Here is an 18844-nt window from a genome sequence, read left to right on the forward strand (position 1 = left end):
CTTTAATATCCCAAGGTAACCTAGGCTTTCTTGTGTAGACTTAATTTTAACTTATAACAGTTTAGAAAGCAATGGTCAATCGTCTCTTATAAAAAAATTCTAGTTTATAAAATAGTAGGCTATACGTATATACTACTCTATTTTCTTTGGAAGTATGTACTTATTGATTATGTCAACAAAAGCAGTGACTTCTTAAAGAAGCTATATAAGAATAGACATTTGCCTATGCAATTTCAGACTAAGAACGATTACATAAAAACTATGTGCAGCTAAAAAATTTGGATTGATTTTTAACCGCTTTTTACACAAGGAGGGCTTTTGCAGCTAAAAAGATAAAACGGAAAAAATTTGGAAGTTCTAAACAAAACCGATTTTGAATCCGAGAATAGGGGATACATTGCATTAAATATCTTCTGTTTGTCGTGAAAAAAAAAACTAAGAAAATTAAGTCGGAGCGATTCATCGTGCATATTTGTTCAATATAAAGGATTTAAGAATAAGTTTCACAAAGTTTCAATTCATATCTTTTAAATAACCCTAGTCAGGTTGTATTTTCAATCGGAATGTGTCAGATGACAGAAGAAAAACAAGAAAGAATTCATTTTGTTTCGATGAGGATGGTCTAAAATTGGGATTTAAAATTTAACCAATCAAATTCTTTAAAAAAAGAAGTTGTCACGTATGTAGTAGTAGTAGTAATAGACAGGTTTAATAGCAAAAAGTGATTATCGCTGATTTGTGTCTTTACAACATATACAAAATCAAACTACACTTGTAAACATAAATCAAACTATAAATATTAACTCTTATAATACATTTTGATGAAAACCGGGACGAAAGAATTACCGTATCGGTTTGTTCTTGCTTTAACGGGAACTAACTTATCTTGCTTTCTCGTTCTTGATGGTAGAGATTGATCAGGTAGAATGTCACGGTGCTGAGATTTATATACGTATATTTTAGCTTCAAAATTTTATTAATTCAGAAACTTTTATTGTTTAAAATTTTCATTTATATTTTCTTATTACAAGCCTATTCTTCAGTCTTTAAATATTGAAACCTATGGAAGCGGCTATTTTCGTTGATAACGCGTTTTGGTCAATTTCTGTTTGCTAGTCTCAAGTACCGACATCTTTTATCCCCTGTTATCAACATAATAGTTAACATCAAGAAGAAAATCAAATTAGCACCAATGCTTTTTAGAACTAACCGTTGTAAGAACTAATTTGTTCCAAATTTCATTAGTGCCTTTGATAAATTGTCCTAGGACTGGGTTGGAACTGGGTTGGACTGGGTTGCAAAAGATAGTGCCATTTAGTTTGTGATCTGTGCTATCAAATACAACAAAAACTAATTGAAATAAATAATTCTGAAACAGCTCATAATGCCAACATGAGATGCATAAAAATTATAATACAAACAGTTTCATTGTTTATATTTAAATCGCTGTATTTACTTTTAGGCTCTCACAGTAAAAGCTATAAAATTCAAGGATTTTTCTTCAATAATTTAGGTCTTTGGTTGCCCTTACACGCTGGGTTGCATCCAGGGGCGGGGTACAAAAGTTTTTTTTTTTTGGGGGGGGGGGGGTCACAAAAAAAAACTTCAAAGAACGCATAGAAAATGTGTTTATATTCATTTTTGTTACGGTTTTTACGAGTCGGAACAAAATTTATTAGGGAGGGGAAGGGTTAAAATCCCTTAAACTCTAACCCCCTGGATACGTCAATATTTTTACCATTCCAATTTGAACGTAACCTAACTCAATTCTTTTAAATATTATGTTAAACTCATAAATAAGTTTGTGAGAATGGACAATGATTTGTAAGAATCTAAGATTCTTACAAATCATCTTGTTAAGTACGTATGTTTCTGAACTACTATCATCATCGTAGCTTCCAATATTCCCCTTTCAAAGACCATATTCCTAATTTGGAGTAATTTGTCAGATTTGAAGACGTTTTTTTTGGAAATGTGAAAACAACAAATTTAACTAGACATATCCAGAGCTCCCATGGCGTCAATGAAGTTGATAAACCTGCCCACAAAGTTAATAAACCGCTTTCCTCACATAACTTTATGACTTTATTGCTGTCGGTAAAAAGGAAAGTTTTATTTACCTTTTTCAAGAAAGACCGCAAAGATCACCCAATAGCAGAAGACTTGTGGAAAATTTCAGATAAACCACAAACAAATTAGTGTCTACATATATAATAGTATATACTTCTTTAACTATTTTTTTTCGCGTAAAATAAGGTTAGAGACACAATAAAATTATCGATTATCAAAAACAAAAAAATGCCTGAAAAAATTGTTTTCAAAGCCCCATGTCTGATTTTTACAGTTATTTTCTTTGAAAAATTGCTGTAAAGTCAAAAAGGTGGAATCCTCGTGTGAGAGGGACAAACTTTATAGTTAGTAATTCCATGAAAGACTCGATTAACTTTATTGACCCCCTGAGAGCCCCGCATTAGTCGTATGAACAACCAGAACAAGTTTCCCACGTTCTATGGTATAGCTTTTATAGCAACTAGTGTCTCTTAAAGCAAGATCAATAGGTGGCGTTGCGGCATGACACCTAGGTAGCAGTATATATTTGTACCAGACTGTAAGGTTGCCCTGATTTGAACAGAAATAGGCTAGTGTCATTAATTACCCTACAAGGATTAGCTGAAAAGCCGCCAATTTATTAGGATTACTAATCTACTTTTATTACAAGGTGAGTGTAAAGAAACTATTGATATAATCCAAAAATTTACGGATTTTGCTTTCAAGTGTTCCTTGTCATTCAATTGTTGGCTAGGCTGCAACCTAGATAGGCTCGCTTGTGGTCTTTATTGGGTATAAATTTATGAAAAAGGGAAAGAGGGTGTGGGGTGAATTTTGGCTAACCATTTTGATCATCCTAGCATGCACTACCTGGACTGTTGGTCCTGACATAAATGCTGCTAGGTTAAGAATTTAGGCTAGTCTTGGACAAAGTGATTTCTTACTCTAAGAAATTTGCTTACTTAACAGGTAAATTTTGACAAAACAAAATTTAGCCTACCTTATATTTTAGTTATCCCCTTCTTTTTCTTTGGTTTTAGTTCTGAAAATGTGATTCCTTTTAATTTTGGTTGAAGTTTAAGCCATATCAATGGGTTTTTTCCAAATTTTGGAAATGTGCTTGCACACTGTGAAATCTTATAAATTGTGATTGAGAAAAAATATGAAGCTGAAAACAGTTTTGTTGTACTTTATTTTAGCAAAAGATCTAACTGCAAGGTTTCATTTTTATAGCACAAAGATTTTTCAAATCAAGGCCATCAAAGGTCACTGCCCTCAAGACAGAGAAGGAGTAGAAATGTGTGCTTCAAAATACCTTCCTAAGACATACTTTAGTCTGTAGACTCATCCCTGAAAGTTTCATTTTCCTAACCTAACTCCTTTCCAAAATAGCTAAACTAGAATTTTACAAAATTTTTCCCAATGTTAAAAGTGAAAAAAGAATATGTTTAGTAATTGCACATTGAATGCAACTGCATTCTAGGCATTACAGACAACAATTTAATTCAACTAGCCTTGAAAAAATATAAGGCTATTTCTGACATAAGCAGAACTGGCCAGCCATGACAAAATGGCTTGATGTTACATGAAAATTTGTGGTTTGATGAAGGTAGCTACAAGTTTTAAATGTTAAGCTATTGTATATTTTATGTTCTAGGATTGTCTATTTTAGTTTATATATTTTTTAGTTTTAGTTTTTTATTCTCTACTGAAGATGCCTTGTTAGTTACCTACAAGCAAAGTATTTGTTTGATTTCTGTTTTTCTTCATTTTCATTTACTGACCATAGACCCATTTGTTGTCTTTATATTCATAACTAAACTTGATTATCACACACCAGGAATTGCCTAAGCCCAGACCCTAAAATTTCCTGCTGGCATTGATGGATATTGGACAGGGGCAGATCTAGAGCAAAATCTTGGGGGGAGGGGGCCCAATATGACAAGGGCACCTATGAGAAAAATCTGGGGGGTTGCAATGTGACAAAGATGTCAATAATTGACCAAATTGACAAATTTATTCTAAAAGAAGAATGAAAAGAACAAAAAAAAGGGAAAGAGGACAACAGAAAAAAATCTTGTGGCCCAGGGCCCCACTCTAGCCCCCTGCATCCATTGGGGGGTGTAATTTCCTATGGAGCAGGGGGGGCAACTGCCCCTCCCAGACCCCAGTCCCTCCAGCTGAAATTTAGTTACTTGAAAAATATTATCAAAACTAAGATAAGCTTGTGTAATTCAAGCAGCCACAGAAACAGGCCAGCTTTATTTATTATATCTTTGCCTTTATGATACTAGGCTATGTAGCTGATTTTCAGTTTTCAATGTCATTTTCATTTAATTTGGAAAGATTGACTAAAACTTTGCCCTTCCCCCTCCTATATGATTTTGACAAATTTATGCCACTGAAGGGCATCAGTACATCACTTCCAATCCCTAGAAAGAAATGTTATAAAATTTTGAAAACCAGGGTATGATGCCCAGTAGCCTAGTGAGACAGTTAATCACTGTTTCAGTGGTCATATCACATATATCATCCATAAAGTAGACTATTTGACCCTTAGATTTGTTTAAATTTCCTTAAAAAGTATAGAATGAGCTTGAATATGTCAGCCATCTTTACAACAATAACAAGTTTAAAGTCAACAATTGAGAATCCATAGAGAATAGTCTAGTAAGACAGCTAACCACCATTTAAAAGTCAAATCACTTTAAATCTATTTTATATCACTTAGAACATCAATTGTTTCACCATTAAATTTATCCAAATTTTATTAGCAGCTATGGTATATGATTATTTTGAATCTTTTAACTGTATACAATGCTAATAGCTTTAAATACACAATAGTAAACAGTAAAACCTGAATATAGACACACATTTTAAGCTTGAACCTAAAATTGCTAAATACTGTGGAATCTTTTACAGCAGTAATAAAATTAGAACAAAAATTATTGAAATGATAGACAATTATGGATAAATTTAATCTAAGGCAAGGGTTTGGAACCAGAATAATTTTGTTAAAGCAGGCTAAGATATAAGTGTAACTTTAGTTTAAGTTTGAAAAAAAAGAGCTTATCTAGTTTGTAGTCTGCCAATCCTAACTATTTATATTATATCCAGAATTAGGAATCACCTACTATCCATGTTTATGAAAGATGTAGTTTGTTAAAAATTTTCGTCTAATAAACTTTATGCATATCCCTTCAATGATTAAAAACATACCCCAAATTGTGTGTGTGTTATGATATTTCTATACTTCAACTTTTTTCTTCAAATTGATGTAATGGAAAATAAGCAAAACAATGGCAATGTTTAGGAAGAAAATTATTAGTGTATAGAAAATTTGTTGCATATACACCATTTGGGGAGTAGAGTTTAGTGGTCTGCCTTAAGGAATGATAATCAAACATTTTAGGATGTTATAAGTAGTTTTTAGGATTTTATAGTATTTTCATCTGGAGAGTGGGAATGCTACACTGATACTTATCCATACTCAAGAAACTAAGCTATTTAAAGCAACAAACTCGGCTATTGGTATAACCAGTTTGGGGTAAGGTGCTTAGTAGGCTAGCATAGTCAGACAGCTAATCAGTACTTAACTGTTAAATATCTACTGGCTTATTCCATTTAGAACATTTATGATTTCTATATTGTATTGATTTTACATATTGATCCATTTCTGTTTTATTGGAGGGGAAAATAAACGTTGTGAGGTTTTTCGCTCTTCTGAAAATTACAATTATGGACATACATTCTTTTGATACCTGACTGATGATTTGTCACCCCGAAAATGCTAGGCCCAGGATGAAAATTATCATTGAAAATAATTATTGTTAGGCTTCATAGAGGTCAAGTACCCTAAAATTATACATATTGTTTCCATTTTCTGACTATATTTCTATTCATCAGTGTCATACAACTTTTGAGTTTTACTGACATTTATATGAAGATTTTTGATCAGATACAAAAGGCCTATGTTATTGAAAACAAAAATTAAACTCTTTTTTTAGCAGATAACTTCAAAGACCACACTGCCTTTCCATGACAAAAGTAAAACAGTTCAAAATAGGGATGAAACCTTTTTATTGACAGTGAACAGGTATAAAATTTAACTGGATATTTTGAACACATATACATTGTTCATCATCAGCAGTAAAACATCATCAGTTTTACTGCTGATGATGAACACTGTATATGTGTTCGAAATATCCAGTTAAATTTTATATCTGTTCACTGTCAATAAGGTTTCATCCCTATTTTGAACTGTTTTACTTTTTTTTAACAGAACCAGGACCTGTGCATTTCTGCGTCCTCTTTCTTTACCCTGTTGGTATTTCAGTTCTATGAGTCCTCAAAGTTGGTATCCTACATCTACTGAAATGGGGGGGGGGGAATTAACTTGTGTTTGGTTTTTGCAAATGACCTAAAAACCTTAGATAGCACAAACTTATTACAGTTTTCAATATAAAGTATTTTTGGGCATAACAGAGGAGAAATTCAAAGTCTTGGATCATGGTCCTTGGGGGGGGGGGCAGCTGTCCCACCTAGAACTTAAAATGTAAACTAGATATTGATGAGAACGTTTTGTATGTTGGAATTTTCCTGTTGTATGCTCACTGGTAGATGGTTGAAAAAGCTAGAAATAAACAGGAATTTCCGAATATTGCTTCTAATATCAACATCTATGTTTTAATATTCAATAGTGATTTTAAGTCTGATGTATAGATACATCAGTTTTGATATTTAATATTGCCCAGCTTCAAGCTTTTGGATTGAGTTCTTAAAACCAGAAGGTGCTATCTAACCATAATGTGATTTGTATCAAATTGCTTTTATGGTGTTTATGTTTGTGGAAATTTGAAGTAGGATAGTGGGTCTATTATGGTATTGAGTATAGTAATCCAAGAAGATCAATGCTGAAGCTAATTAATGATTCTTGGTGATTATTGATGGACAAAGATCTCAAAAGGTAAGACAGAACTTGCTGACAATGTGAGATATTGCAAACTGCTAATATAACTTTAGCTCCCATGTCCCTTCTTTCACAGAATCTGATTAAACTGCCCCTGATTAAGGTTTAAACAACAATACTTTTATTCAATTCAACTGTATATAAGCAAAAAGTTGATGAAAATGACAATTTTGCTGAAGGCAGTATTCTCTGAAACAGAGCATGAGATTATTCAACAGTAATGTCCTCTTTGCATTCCTTTATGGCTTTGAATAATGAAATTGAAATCAGTTGTAGGAAAAGAGGAACTTTGGTCTTGTTGAACTTTGCTCTATTTGCAGAGACCATATTACCACCCATAAAATATACTCTTTATTTTGGGAGTCCCTAGTAACAGATAGCATGCCAACAAAGATGGCACAACAACAGACAAGCTATTTATACAGTGGAAGACAGACTCTCTGACCAGAATTATACTAGCTACCAGAGGGACCCAGAAGAAGCAAAATTACTTTGTTGCTCTTTCTGGTGGGACCTAAAGTCCATCAACAGAATAGTATAACTCAATTGGGAAGAAATCTGGTCAGCACATATGAAAGATGACCTTCTAGATACCTTGGGTTCTTTGGTGACAGAAGGAGAACTGACCCCAAGGGCTATAGATTTAACATGCTTGACATTTCACAAAGAAGGAAAATTGGGTTAAGATAAAATACTAGCAAAGTACATGGAATTGAGGTTGTAGTTTCAAAACCACCATAAAATACCAACACTGTTTGCGATTAGAACACAAAGGACAATGAGAATCCACCCGCGGGAACCGGTGGCAAAGCCGCCGGGACCCAGCACTGTCTGTGGTTAGAACACAAGGGACAACGAGAATCCATATATAAAAGCCTGCCGCGTGCCGGGATTGCGTGCCTGCAGGGACAGCGTGCTTGCAGATGCTGGACCAGCACTGTCTGTGGTTAGAACACAAGGGACAATGAGAATCCAAATATAGAAGCCTGCCGCGTGGTAGGGGTAGGGCCTAGGATACAAGTCCAACAGCTTTGAGTACTACATTTGGAAAGAGCCAATTACTTTGGCCATGAAAGGTGTTTAGTCCCACAAGTCCAAAACCACTTCATAATTACCTACATGATTGGCTAGCTCCTTTTTCCAATACAGCTCCCTTTGTGCATCATTTTTGCTTTTCAGCAACTCAAATTGTAGTGTCACAATTTTTATGGCACTTGGTATCTACCAAGTGACATATAGCAGTCGCAAATTCTGTCGGTCTGTCCCGGTTTTGCTACTTTAGGCGCTTTCAAGTAAGCTAGGACGATGAAAATTGGCAGGTGCATCAGGAACCAGACCAGATTAAATTAGAAATTGTCTTTTCCCCCGATTTGACCATCTGGGGGGGATTGGGAGGACGGTTAAATGAAATAAATAGAAAAAATGAGTTTTTTTTAACTTACGAACGGGTGATCAGATCTTAATGAAATTTGATATTTGGAAGGATAGGGCCAGATATATGTAACGTTTTTAATGCAAAAAATGGCCTATTTGTACAAAACGTTCATATTTTATGTCAGCTTTCAAACATGGATTTATTTCTAGACCAACACTCAATTTGAACTTTATTAGGCTAACTTCTTGGCTTTTATGGCACTTAGTATTAACCAAGTGACATCTAGCGATCGCAAATTCTGTCGGTCTATCTGTTGGTCTGTCTGTCTGTTGGTCTGTCCTGGTTTTGCTACTTCAGGCACTTCCAGGTAAGCTAGGACGATGAAATTTGGCAGGTGTATCAGGGACCGAACCAGATTAAATTAGAAATAGTCGGTTTCCCAGTTTGAGCATTTGGGGAGGGGGGGGGGGGTGGGAGGCCGGGTTATTCTGAAAAAATAGAAAAAAGAAGTATTTTTAACTTACGAACGGGTGATGGGATCTTAATGAAATTTGATATTTGGAAGGATATCGTGTCCCAGAGCTCTTATTTTAAATCCCAACTGGATCTGGTGACATTTGGGGGAGTTGGGGGGGGGGGGGGCTAAAATTTTGGAAAGCGCGTAGAGTGGAGGGATCTCGATGAAACTTGGGAATAACAAGCAGAAGTCCTAGATGCATGATTGACATAACTGGAACATATCCACTCTATTTGCGGGAGTTGGGGGGGGGGGATAATTCTGAATAATTAGAAAGAATGAGGTATTTTTAACTTACTAAGGAGTGATCGGATCTTAATGAAATTTTTTATTTAGAAGGACCTCGTAACTCAGATCTCTTGTTTTAAATCCCGACTGGATCCGGAGTCATTGGGGGGGGGGGGCGGAAATCTTGGGAAACACTTAAAGCGGAGAGATCAGGTTGAAACTTGGTGGGAACAATAAAAAAAAGTCCAAGATACGTGATTAACATACCCGGAACGGATCCACTCTATTTAGAGGAGTTGGAGGAGGGTTAATTCTGAAAAATTGGGAAAAATGAGGTATTTTTAACTTACGAAGGAGTGATCGGATCTTAATGAAATTTGATATTTAGAAGAATCTTGTGCTTTAGAGCTCTTATTTTAAATCCCAACCAGATCCGGGGACATTGAGAGGAGTTGGAGGGGGAACCGGAATTATCGGAAAACGTGAAAATTGAGGTATCTTTATCTTGCGAATGGGTGATCGGATCTTAGTAAAACTTGATATATAGAAGGATCTTATGTCTCAGATGCTTGAAAAACTTGATGGGAACTTGGGAAACTTGATGGGAAGAACAAGCACCAGTTATGTTATATGTTAGTCATTGTTTGTTATGTTATATGTATGTTATTATGTTAGTTATACGTGGTTGACGTAACTGGAACGGATCTGGTCTCTTTGGAGGAGCTGGTGGGTGTTGATTTGGAAAAATTAGAAAGATTGAGGAATTTTTAACTTAAGAACGGGTGACCGGATCTTAATGAAATTTGATATTTAGTAGCAAATCTTCTCTCAGAGCTCGTATTTCAAATCCCGACCAGATCTGTAGACATTGGGGGGAGTTGGAGTGGGAAACCGGAAATCTTGGAAAACGCTTGGAGTGGATAAATCGGGATGAAACTTGGTGGGTAGAATAAGAAAATGTCGTAGATACGTGATTGACTTAATCGTGCTGGATCCGCTCTCTTTTGGGGAGTTAGGGGGTGGGGTTCAGTGCTTTGGCGAGTTTGGTGCTTCTGGATATGCTAGGACGATGAAAATTGGTAGGCGTGTCAGGGAGCTGGACAAATGGACTTGATAAAGTCTTTTTCCCCGATTAGACCATCTGGGGGCTGAAGGGAGAGGAAAAATTAGAAAAAATGAGGTATTTATAACTTACGAGTGGGTGATCGGATCTTAATGAATTTTGATATTTAAAACGACCTCGTGACTCAGAGCTGACCGGCATTAAGCCTCTGATATTCCTTCTAAATCAATCTATTGATTTTTAGAATTTTGCTAGAGCTCATACCATATGAGCTCTTGGTTCGTCCGGCCTCGTTACAAGTGCCATATGAGCTCTTAGCTCTTGTTTTCTGAGTAAACCCACAATTTAGCACAGTCTTGAGGGACCAACAGCTAGTTAACAGGTTTTGATTTTATCTCTATTAGCATTTAAGAAGAAAGAAGCATCATATCATTTTAAAGGGCAGCAGAACATTAGTTAAATAGGGTAGTTTTTCCGCTAATCTTACTGCCGTGATAGACAGGGAAATGGTACTCAACTGGACAACTTTGTTGCATGAATCTCGACCCAGTTCTTGCCTATCGAAATAGATATTCCTGGGGATTATAGTTGACTGTAGGGCTCTTATTCATGCAGTCTATCTGAAAGTGCACCCACCTTGTCATTGCTCTGGCCCTAGCCATTGCCTAGGCATTGCTCTAGCCATTGTTTCACTACCTAAATCTCAAGGTCTTATTCTTGTTTTCATAGTCTGACCTAGAACAAATCGGCTTCTAAAAATTTGCTGGATGTGAAAATTTTGAATATTCTTCTTCTCGAATTTAAGGAGGTATTGGAGCTCTCTCCCAAACCCCCTGCACCCTTTTGCTTCTTCTAATTTTTATTCTGAAAACCAGCACCTGAAGTCCTTCTACTAAGAAGGACTTCTACTCGGAAGTCCAGATGTTACAAATTTCATATCAATGCAATCTTCAATAAATAAAAGGGTTTTTCGGCTATAATATTGTGAAGCATTGTAATACCCTTGGTTAACAGATAACACAATATCTTGACAATATGATCTTCTCAGGAAAAATCAGGACTTTAAAGCTGTCGGAAAATGTGTAAGTTACTTATGAGTTCGAGTGTAAATCGATACCCATTCAAATCAATTCATTTGACTCAACCCGATTCAACTTAAACCCCCTCTTAACTCATTCCCATGATATATTAATATATTCCCAGAAATATATTATAAGAACTGTATCTTGGACCATCAGGAAGGGGGGGGGGTCGTCATAAAAGTGACCAAAATATTTGGAAAGAGCACAAAATAAGGAATTTAATGGCAGTACTACTTTTGTTTTATTGTTATATTTCCTTTAGATGTGGTCAACCATATCAAACTTTACCAAATTGGGCTAAGTTGAGTAGGGGTTGAGTTGCCAGTGGGGTGGAGTTACGCACAAAGCATTTATGCTACTTGAAAGGTGGGATCAGAAAGTTGCAAATTGAGTGTTTGGAAATGTTGAATTATTCATCTTTATGTCCTTTTGAAATCTGACCTCATTCTTGCGTAATTTTCCTATTTAATTTTTCTGTTTTGGTGAGAATTGTGTCTCCTTTACACCGCACCTTAATTTTTTTATCACTGATTCAAATTCTGCTTTGTACTTGATTGTTATCTCTCATCAAACCCACACTTTCAATGCACTTCATTTCGCGACTTATTCAATTCTTCACACTCATACATCACATGACCCACACTCTCATCCATACTTCATGCCATCGAGCAAAAGCTAAGGAGCATCCTGCCCTTGCCTCCTCCATAGGCCAATATTACCTCCTGCTAGAATATAACTAATAGTCAGTGGGTAGTAGCAATTGTTTTATGAACATTTTTTTCTGCAGATGTTAACCAAAATTAAAGTGGTAAAATATGATTTACTTAAAACATGCTCTAAATTAACAAATTAAGACTAACATTTGAGAACATTGTTTTGGAGTATGGTAAGGAGGGGAGAGGGGGTTGAAAGTGTAGCAGTAGATCTTGTGAATATTAAATCATGAAAAGAGTGTTTGTAAATTCTGTTCCGTTATGTCTGAACGTCTCTCCTTACATTCATTAGAAAAAATCTAGTTTTTGGTTTAATTAAAGTCCTTTTTAAAGTTTATTGTCGGATTAAACCCAGGGATTTAAATGGGGATTTCTTGTCGGATTTAAATAGGGAATGGGCCGCAGACCCAGCTTTGAAAGTGAAATCATCATTTCATCCTAACATAAATGTGTATTTTGAAAACATACAATGTAGGCTACACTTAAGGGTTTGATAGTTAAATTAATGTTCTTGTTTATTTACTTTTTTTTTGGCAAATATATTTTCAACATATATATTTTTAGGAACTGTGGATTTAGTAAATGTTTTGAAACCACTAGGCTTAAAAAACAATGAAGAAAACATTATTGCCATACAAATGAGTTTGTTTTATAGTTTAATATGAATTTAGTTTTCAGCCAATCGAGAAGAGTTTACCTGCCCCCTCAGCTTTCATTTGTCAAGGTTTCATTGTTGCTTTGCTTTAACTAAAATCCATTATATTAATTGTAAAAAATCTTAATGTATTGAGGGAACTTTTATTATTTTGTTTTATTCGTGTGATACCAGAAGATGCATAAAAAGAATTGGCTTATAATTCTGATTCCAAATACATAAGTTTTTATTAAGATTAGTGTTGCCCATCAAAGGCAACGAGCCTGAGAAAATTTGCCTGATCTTCGAAAAGGAGGGGAAACACCCCCCTAAAAGTCAAAGAATCCTAATGAAAATCTTGTCAGATTTAGCGTATCACAGAACCCCACCGTTGAGGTTTCAAGTGCCTATCTGCAAAAATGTGGAATATTGTATTTTTTTGCCAAAAAGAACATCATGGATGTGTGTTTATTTTTTTTCCTGCAGGGGCGATCGTATCGACCCAGTGGTCCTAGAATATTGGTAGAGGGTTTTTTAGGACCCTCTCCCTCCTAAAAAAAGATTGGAGGGCAAATTGGCCCGCTCTCATGCTCTTTTTTCCAAAATCGTCCGATCAAAATTTTGAGATAACCATTTTGTTCAACAGAGTTTAAAGACCCAACGACTATGTCCTAGGAGATAACTTGACCGCCCACCCCCCCCGTTCCCCACAACCCCCCTGGGGAAAGGGATTTAAGTTATAAAATTTGCCCATTGTTTGAGTTAGATTTATTGAAAAACAAACAAACAAGAAACGTATAAATATTTAACAAAATCCAAAGTATTTTGCTTACAAAAACAACAAAATACTTCAACTTAGTCACCCATAAGGCTCTATGGCCAGGAAAAAACAGGGAAGAAACATAATGAAAAATTAGCCAAATACACCCATCAAACATTTTTTAAATAATACACTCACATCACCAACCTAAATAATATCCCCCCTCCATAAAAAATATTTAGGATTCAAAAAATAAGAAGTCGGGAAAGCATAGCTTTTTCAAAAATTTGACTAAACACTGATAAAAGAGATATGGGAGGATAACTAGGAGGGTCGTTCTGTGATCCACATTTAAAAACAATAATAATACGAGCATGCTTTAAAGTAGTTGAAAAGGGACCTTTTTTTTACAGAGATATTGGCTAGTCTTGTAAGAGCAGAAACGGTGACAGGAGAAGGAACTTGACAACCTTAGTAGACATACGGTCTGGGCGAGAAAACGAAGAATCCTTCACAACATTGATAATTCTGGCTATCTTCAGAGATAAGCTCCAAAGATATTGATTTGTGATAAAATGGTCCAAGATAAGACCTGAAACTATCTAGAGAAGAAGAAGGACTTCCGGTAAAGGCTGTAGTTTTCTCGAGAGTTCGGTGGGGGATGAATTTCATAATGGAACTATTTTCTACGGGGAGAACTTTTCATAGGGAGGGATATTTCCTGGGGGTGAAGCTACCACGGGAAATTTTACCCCGGGATAATTTACCAGAATTCCTATGCAAGATTCTTTTCATATGCCTTGCTTTGGATTTGCCAACTCAATTTTACGTCTAAATTTTTCCCCCGATTGAATTTTTTGGAGAATATTTCCGTGGGTAGGGGGGTTTTCCGTGGAGGGGGAGCCAGATTTCGTGGAATTATTTGAAAAACGATCAGAAATTAAATAAAAAACAAGTTTTCCCAACTTAAAATAAGGAGCAACATCAAAACTTTAAACGAACAGAATTTATTACGTGCAGGGGGGGGGGTTCCCTCTCATCAACAGCTCGCTCCTTATTCTAGAGTCAGAATGTTGTTCCAATTCTTTAAGAACGACTCCTAAAATACAAGGGTCGTTTCATTTGAACAATAAGAAGCTTTTTTAAAGTACTAAAAAGCTTTACTATTAAGAGCGAGGTGTTGAGGAAGAGGCAACCCTCATACACGAAGTAATTTCTCTTTGCTTTAAATTTTAATGTTGCTCCTTACTTTCAGTTGAAAGAACTGATTTATTTTTAAATCTAATTTTATATAAGACCTTAAAACCTCTGCAGTAATGTTCTCTGACATGCTTAATATGATGATGCGATTTTCATTAAGAACTCATTGATATTTTGGGGGTGTTTCTTCCTTTTTCAAAAGCGGGACAAATTTTCTCAGGCTCGTAACCTTTGATGGGTAACATTAAACCTGACGAATTTATATATTTTGAATAAAATGTATCCATTGTTGGCAAGACTCCGCGACTTATAGTTTTAGTTACTATTGAGCCGCATCGCTCGTTACTCATACTTCGCTACCACAAATTGTTTGATTATAGCCAATCACATACCTCCGTCAAAAAACGCCTCGTGATTAAGCAAACTGAATGAATTTGAAAATTTTCAGAACTCCCTTTATCCCTTGTCTTCAAGTCCCTTTCTTCAGATAATCACTCAATTTTACTCCTAGCTATTCCAACTTTGTCAGCATTTAGATTCACATAATATTGTGCTTGAGAAAACAATTTATCAATAAGCCTCTAGATTGTGAATGCTGTCGGAAAGCAGATAAAAGACACAGTTCCTTCTATCCCAGTTAGGAATGAAATTAGGACACTATCAGATTCCAAGTTTATAGTATGAATCTCTAAAGAAAGTCTTTCTTTAAACAGGGGGGAATGAGAGGAGAAAGAGATAGAAGAAAAAACTACTTCGGCGAGCATAGTTTTAAGACAAAAATAATAAGCAAAATTTATGACTTGCTTTTGTTTACAAGATACCACTTTAGTTTCTATTTATGAGGAGAAGGGAACGAGTACAAAATATCCTAATCTTTCGAAGAGCTAGAAGAAGTAATGTAAATAAAAAACTGGCTTTCAATAATTTGCAAGAATATTTTCCCAGTTTGTAAAATTGTCAGCATTGAAGAGTTGACCACATAGGTCCATGGTGTACCTGAGTTTGGTCTTGACTAGACCTGCCATCTTCAAAAGTCTTGTTCAATGGAAACAGTTTTTTTAAAATATTAACAGGTGTGTAAACACAACTAAAATTCAACAGAGCTAGGTAAAATTTACTATACTCCAGCGGCGCTTCTAAATTGGCTTTGCTGCTGAAAGCTAATGGCATCGCTGCAGTTCTATAGGTTCAACTTCCATATTTTAGTTTTTTCAAAGCATCATTGCAAGATCGGATAAGAATTAAAAAAAAGACAAAGTAGATATTTCAGCCAATATTTCCGCTAGGAAGTAAACTCTAGCTTCGAAGCAAACTGTACTGAATAAAGAAAAAATAAATAATAACAAAAGAAAAGACTGAATTCAGTATGTGCCCCTTTCCAATTTTTGTGTGACTTTTCTTTTTAGGTTTGCTGTTCTTTAGACAACTTTTTACTTCGGTACAGTTTACCTAAAAAGGTTATTTTTTTTCTGCACTTAGCAGACATCTTTGCTGAAAGATCTGAAAGATTTGCTGAAATTTGTACTTGCTGCTGTAGGCTTGTTTTGGGCTATAAAAGGTTATTTTTTTTTCTGCACTTAGCAGACATCTTTGCTGAAAGATCTGGAAGATTTGCTGAAATTTGTACTTGAGGCTTGTTTTGGTCTATAAAAGGTTATTTTTTTTTCTGCACTTAGCAGACATCTTTGCTGAAAGATCTGAAAGATTTGCTGAAATTTGTACTTGCTGCTGTAGGCTTGTTTTGGGCTATAAAAGGTTATTTTTTTTCCTGCACTTAGCAGACATCTTTGCTGAAAGATCTGAAAGATTTGCTGAAATTTGTACTTGCTGCTGTAGGCTTGTTTTGGGCTATAAAAGGTTATTTTTTTTTCTGCACTTAGCAGACATCTTTGCTGAAAGATCTGGAAGATTTGCTGAAATTTGTACTTGAGGCTTGTTTTGGTCTATAAAAGGTTATTTTTTTTTCTGCACTTAGCAGACATCTTTGCTGAAAGATCTGAAAGATTTGCTGAAATTTGTACTTGCTGCTGTAGGCTTGTTTTGGGCTATAAAAGGTTATTTTTTTTCCTGCACTTAGCAGACATCTTTGCTGAAAGATCTGAAAGATTTGCTGAAATTTGTACTTGCTGCTGTAGGCTTGTTTTGTCGTACTTGCAACTATCGGCTAATACATATTAGAAGTTCTGCTGCGAATGTTGGCGCGTAGGCAGGAGGGATACCTTTAGCTGTTTCCCACATCTTGCAGGTCTGAACTTTTCCCTCTTAATGGCTTGTATTTTTCATATAATATACTAATGAAATTATATAATTTATTTCATTATATTCATAAAATGTATGTTTCATTATATAAAATACACATAATGTTCCAATAAAAAAAGTATAGTGTCAATTTTATAAGAGCAAAATAAAATTGGGAAATAAAGTTCTCAAGCATAGCAGCCGCGAAAATGTCTTATTTCAAAAGAATAAGAACTTAATGTCTCAAATTCAACTAGATATTGTTAAAGACGTTTATTATCGACACCAAATCCTATTGGCTTTAGAAGCAATGCTCATTATAAAAAACATAATATTAACAAGTGCAATTGCTGTAGAACCTTTTTATCCCTCAAAGAAGCAGTGTTATTATTGACAAATTAATCAATACATCTGTGGTTTAAAGAAAAAAAGAACATTGATTTCATAAAGTCGAACACAGACGAATGACATGGCAACAATAAAGTTAACAAACAAACCAAAATGAAAGCAGAGGCTAATCCAACATTTGCGTGAATCCTTGTAAACTTAATTTTATTAAAGGTAGAGACATTGACCGTGGCAATTCAGAAGACGTTAAGTTTCTAGTCCAAGATTTGCATGAATCCCAGTCAAACTCAATGACAACCTTAAGCCCTATGAACTCGGCTTAAGGTGTTAAATAGTTACCAGACACAAATGTCAAAATAGTATTTTTTTTTTGATAAATATTTCAACTTACTGGAAGGGAGAGAGTGAATTTGTATAATGAGTTGGTTTTAGGCCACATTTATATGCTTTTCTTGGAAGGTCCTGGTGGTCAATCTAGGAACAGGGAGGGGGATTAATACCCGTTTTAGCAATTATGATTATACTTCACAAAATGAATCTTTGGAAAGCGAAAATTGATGGCTGTAAGCCTAATATAGAAAGCTTCTTGGTCATATATGGATACAAAATCTCTCCTTACTAGAAGGAGAGAGGGTCAGAATGTATGAAAGGTATATGTTTAGGCCACACTTTTTTCTTTTTTATCGGCAGTCCTTTGGTTCAATTTAGGAACAGGGGAGGGATGGGATTAATCTCCCTGTTTCCAGTTTTGATTATCAGTGTCGTATCCAGGATTTTTTCGGGGGAGGGGGCAAAAAAACTTAAAAATGCATCAAAAATTGGTTTTTATTCAGTTTTGTTCCCCTTTTACGGGTTGGACAAATATTTTTTTTTGGGGGGGGATGGGAGATTCATAACCCCTATTTCCCCTGGATATGGCCTCGGTGATTATATTTGACAACACAAATTTAACTGAAGAAAATAAATATTAGATTTTATCCTTTTAAACTGCAATTAAAGACAAGCATTTGTGGCAATAGTTGAAAAGGCGTTTTGCTTAATTAACGCCTTTTGAATTGGATGTATAAGACTACCACTATTGTGGATCCCACAACAATTTTGATCAAACAGTTCGTGGTAACGAACTGTAGTAAGGAGCGACCCAGCTCAATAGTAACCGAAACTCTAAAAAGCGGAATTTTGATGTCAATAATTACATCAAAAGAATCACATTTTAATGCTGATTTTAAATATATAAGTTTCATCAAGTTTAGTCTTACCCATCAAAAGTTACGAGCCTGAGAAAATTTGCCCTATTTTAGAAAACAGGGGGAAACATCCCTTGAAAGTCACAGAATCTTAACGAAAATCACACCATCAGATTCATCATATCGTAGAAGCCTACAGTAGAAGTTTCAAGCTCCTATCTACAAAAATGTGGAATTTTGTATTTTTTGCCACAAGACAGATCACGGATGCGTGTTTGTTTGTTTTCTCCCAGTGGTCCTAGAATGTCGCGAGAGGGCTCATTCTAACGGAAATTAAAAGTTCTAGTACCCTTTTTAATTGACCCAAAAAATTGGAGGGCACCTAGGCCCCCTCCCACGCTCATTTTTTCCCAAAGTCACCGGATCAAAATTCTGAGATAGCCGTTTTATTCAGGGTAGTCAAAAAACCTAAAAACTATGT

The 18844-nt window shown here is 35.4% G+C and overlaps 1 protein-coding gene across 1 annotated transcript in view; it reads left to right on the top strand.

Moving 5' to 3' along the window:
• Positions 1-2594: 2594 nt before the first annotated feature.
• Positions 2595-18844, top strand: part of LOC136033593 (neurocalcin homolog) — a gene marked incomplete in the record, with an annotated part of 320318 nt that continues 304068 nt past the window's right edge. Inside the window, 1 exon segment of the mRNA XM_065714366.1 lies at positions 2595-2719.

The sequence above is a fragment of the Artemia franciscana genome, chromosome 12 (genome assembly GCF_032884065.1).
Source record: "Artemia franciscana chromosome 12, ASM3288406v1, whole genome shotgun sequence".
Classification (NCBI taxonomy): Eukaryota; Metazoa; Arthropoda; class Branchiopoda; order Anostraca; family Artemiidae; genus Artemia; species Artemia franciscana.